Source organism: Sinocyclocheilus grahami, unplaced genomic scaffold (genome assembly GCF_001515645.1).
Source record: "Sinocyclocheilus grahami isolate Dianchi unplaced genomic scaffold, SAMN03320097.WGS_v1.1 scaffold1380.1, whole genome shotgun sequence".
NCBI classification, from domain to species: Eukaryota; Metazoa; Chordata; class Actinopteri; order Cypriniformes; family Cyprinidae; genus Sinocyclocheilus; species Sinocyclocheilus grahami.
The window spans coordinates 189,684-194,508 of NW_015506559.1; positions in this window are offsets into that span (position 1 = coordinate 189,684).

A 4,825-nucleotide genomic window follows, 5' to 3' on the forward strand; every position below is an offset into this window, starting at 1 on the left:
CGCAGTGTGGAGCTGGCCGCAGGAAACCGGCGCAGCCCGCCTCCACCCCTGTCAAGCCCGTGAAGCGCCAGAGCAGGCGGCGTCCCTGAGACGGGCTACCCGGAGCTCTTGGATCCTGCTCTTCAGGAGATGGTGACTGCACCACTCCTTCCCCCGGAGGAGGACCGGGTGGAGAATCTTATCTTCCTGTTTGTTTTTGTTTCGCCACTGGCTACCCAGCCAGTGGTACCCAAAACTTCAATAAAAGAGCAGTTTCCTTTGCCTCCGGGTCCCAAGAGGGCGAGGACGGTGGTGCACGAGACCCAGTCTCCACACGGCCGGCCCCCTCTCCCTTCGCTAATGGGCAGCAGGGTTCAGTTCAAGGACGCTACACCTCCTCATGAGCCCCCTGCCCAGCCGTGGAGCCAGGTAAGTGGTGCGCCGCGCACTCAGACCCCACCCTGGGACGCGCAGCCTCCCGGGTTGTGTCCCTGTGTTCCACTTCACTGCCCCACTGCGGGTATGTCGGTGGTCTCCCTCGTCCCTCTAGTTCGGTCGCGGGGGGCCTGGTTAGCGCTCCCCAGGCCGTCTCGCTGGCTCAGCTCTCTCCCGCATTAAAAACATGCTTCTTTCAAATGAAAGCAATCCTTGTGATGTCCTCTGGACACATCAGTTTGAAATGAGAAATACAGTTGTTTTCCTGTGTTAGTTAGAGAGTTATTTTGATCGCCTTCAATGTGCATTTCAAATGGTAAGGACAGCCTCCACTTATGAATTCTACACCTGCCTGCATAACAGCCTGTGTGGTTTTGCTTTCCAATCTCCATTTTCAAAAATATACCAATTATAATGGCAAATGAGGGGATTTACTCTCCTCCGACACAAGCAGCATTCTAATTGGGAAACGTGAATCCCTGTCAGCATGCCATCTTATTTTTAAGCCTAATGACACACTTTTCTCTCACCTCATTCTCATTTCAAATCACTTCAGTAACATATTCATGAATTCATAATGGAAGAGAAGATAGACAACTTCAACTGTTTTAATCAGGAATTTATTAATTTATCTTCGCATAATGACAAGAAACGTAAGTCTGGGAAGACGACGGGCAAGTCATGCGTTTGAATGGCATTTCTGCAATCTTGTATTTTCTATAACAATGGTTTTTGCATATTTCTAACTTCTGCACAACAACGTCGTTGCTTAAAAGATATTAGATATGAAGAGTGAATATTTGCCACGAACAGGAGTTTGAATCAAAATAGCACATACCTATCAATCTATATACAAAGGAGTCAAAAATGTTTCTGTTTTTTTCTTTACAGCGACCATCTTTAAAAAAAAGTGTGTATTCCTGTATTATACTATGAATATCGCTGCATTAAATTAAATTAATGTCACATTTTTCAACTATTTAAGGAATCATATTTTAATGCTAAAAAATTTTGTACATAAAATATGTCTGTCACTAGAAGAGATACCCATAAAACACATGGACTGTAATGGACTGTGCATTTAGAAGAATGTATTCAGTTCACTGCTCCCTGGGTGACCTCTGTTTACAGCAAGAACTGAGTTGTCTCTCTCTCTCACACACACACACACACACTAACTCCATCCCACTCTAATTAAGCAAGGACCTGTTTTCTAGCAGATTGGCCATTCCTGATCTGGGACTGTCAACATGAAAGTTGCACAGCTACAAATTACTATGTGCCCATAATGCACTTTGTCAAAAATAGTCACTCAATAAGACATCCATATAAAAACATACAGCCAAAACCAAACTTTATTCAGACACCTTCAACATTTCTCACATTATATCACAGTTTATTTGCTATAGTTTAGAAAATGGTAATAAAATATGAAAAGAACTCAGAGTAAAACTGTCAGAACAAATTCATCTTGATAATGTCAGATACATTTGATAGAAATGTATGTAATGGATTACGATCAACGGAAAATTATTCAGCTGTTAAATTTAAGTACACAATTAGATAATACCAATCTGCTCAATAACATAATAACAATTCAATCAGCTCGAAAATGTCACACCCATGGGCTTTTCTTCCCTCATGTGCTCCTTGACCTAGTTTTCCCGTCTGTCTGATTATGTCATTTGGTTCAGGTGTGTCTTGTTAATTATCTTAATTTGCCTGTTTATTTAGTTCTAGTCTGTCCTGTGATCCCGTCTGGTGTTGAATGTAGATGTCTATTGTGAATGTCATATGTTCTATGTGTGTCGCCTACCTACCTGTGGATTTACCCTGTGTGGGTTATTCTGTGTGGATTCTATCTTCGACACCGTTCCGTGACAGAATACCGGACCTTAAAAGTGAAAGTTTGCACCATGTTTTTCCCGTGTATTGTTTTTTGTTCTGAGAGTTTTTCTTTTGGTTTGTCGTTATGTTCGACCCAGAGCCCAACCTACCAACACCCTGCTATGCGGAGCCACAGTCTGAGCCCACTGCAGATGAAGACAGCCCGTGCCCGCCGCGATCAACGAGCCTTTGCCTAGGAGAGCGACAGAGCTGATGATCGCCCCAGAGCCAGAGCCCCGATCATCTGACCAGATGTGCGAGCCAGCTGCTAGGCACGCAATGGTGGAAGTGTCAGTAGGGAGCGAGGTCGCGGAGGAAAGCCCCGCCCACTGCACCGCCACAAGGTGTGAGCTGAGGTTGCGCTCTGAGGACGTATATAGTTATACTGCTATGCCTTGTCTTCTCCCGCCATCATCTTCTGTCTGTCCCGTCACAACCATGAAGGTCGTGATTGAACTGTCTGTTTATACTGAACTGGCTGTCTGCCTGGAATTATCTGTCTGCCCTTAACTGTCTATCATACCTGAACCAACCACCGTCTACGTCATCCTCCCAGTGCTGGGAATTGCGATCTGGTGTGTGTGGGCAGCACAAATCATCCCAGAAAGCCCTGATGTCCACAAATTCCCTCCCTCAGGTCAGCTGTCGACCAAATGTCACCTCGGGACTCCACTCCTCTGGCTACACCTCGTCCCTCCGGCTCTGTCAGGCTCATCCTTCCCTCCGGCACCTCCGGAGGGAAGGCCCCCTGGAGTCGTCAGCCATTCCACCACCATGGCTCCTCCCTCCGTCAGCTTCACCGTGGGTCACCTTCATGGCTGCGGCCTGGTTTCTGCCTGGCTCCTCCTGTACCAAGTCCCTTCTGTCTCAATCCTGGCTTCTTCCTCTGTCTGATCCGCCTTGACTCCTACTGTCTCCGTTCTGGCTCCTCCCTCCATCAGCTCTACCCTGGACTCCTCCTGGTTGTCCATCCTCCTACAGAACCTCCACCAGAATTGTCTGCCTGCCTTTCTGCCAGCCCTATTCTATCCCTTGTCACCATCCCTCCATCATCTCCTTACCCTTTTCTTTTTTGCGGCGCAAGGTCGCGCCTTCCATGGCGAACTGTCACACCCATGGACCTTTTTGTTATATTTTCTTCCCTCATGTGCTCCTTGACCTAGTTTTCCCATCTGTCTGATGTCATTTGGTTCAGGTGTGTCTTGTTAATTATCTTCATTTGCCTATGTATTTAGTTCTAGTCTGTCCTGTGATCCCCTGTCCGATATTGAATGTAGATGTCTATTGTGAATGTCATATGTTCTACGTGTGTCTCCTACCTACCTGTGGATCTACCCTGTGTGGATTATTAAAAGACTATTAGCCTTCATCTTCTTCGTGCAAGTTTATCTTAGACACCGCTTGGTGACAGAAAAGTTATAACTGATCTCTTTTTGTAAATTATTTTATGCCCTTCAGCTGCGTTGTGCTTTGTGAAAAATCATGCAAAAAGAGCATACGGACTCGCCCACTCACAGTTCAGATTCACTGTGGTTGTTGTGTTTGTTGTGTTCAGTGTGGACAGATTCAGAAGAATTGCTTTTGACTACAATTTTGTCGCGTTGCATCTGGTGGACATGGTGTAAAACAAGCCTTCCAAACATGTAAATCTCATAATCCTCTACCTGTCATTTAGTTCCCACTAGAGACACAAGACCATCAATTCTGTTTATGAGCTAATGGAGCTCTAATTTAACATAATGTCCAAACAGCAATCAACTTATATTGCTGTCATTAATCACAGAATACAAACCTGCATTGCATGTGGAGAGCAACAATATGGTATGAGTAAGTCTGCACTGTGGAAAAAATAAACCTGCCACTGGCAGATTGTCATGGAAATATCTGGCAGCCCTTAACGGCAGTTCATCAATCAGTTCATTTAACACATGCAGATCAGATATTAGAATATCACATGGAACTTTCAATGAAAAGGTACAAACGGGTACCTACAATAATTAAAATTTTATATATTTACCATATATTTCAACTATATGCTTGTATTTGTATTTTAAGCATTTTTTGTGCCATAATGAAATGAAATTAGCATAATTAAAAAAAAAACAATATTGTAAGATTTGGAAGTAATACACTAACAGTCAAAAGTTTTTGAACAGTAAGATTTTTTATGTTTTTTTTAAAGAATCCTCTTCTGCTCACCAAGCCTGTTTTTTTTTTTTTTTTAACTGGTTGTGTATATATAGGGTAAGTGTCCCTTTTTAAGTGTTTGTGGTTTTATACACAGTTATGAAACAATGTATAATTGGGTCAGTGTTCTTTTTTTATCTGAAAATGGGTGTGTGACAGTTCTTTATTTTGAATAAATGTGTGCCAGGTATGCTTGTGTCCATCGACATTTCAATATGTCTCCACTTATTCATGGTAATGTACATGACAATGTTAATGTATTTGGTCTTGGCGGAATAGAACTGCTACGCTGCTGCGGCAGAGCAAGTACCGAGACTTGCTACTGCCAATACATCCA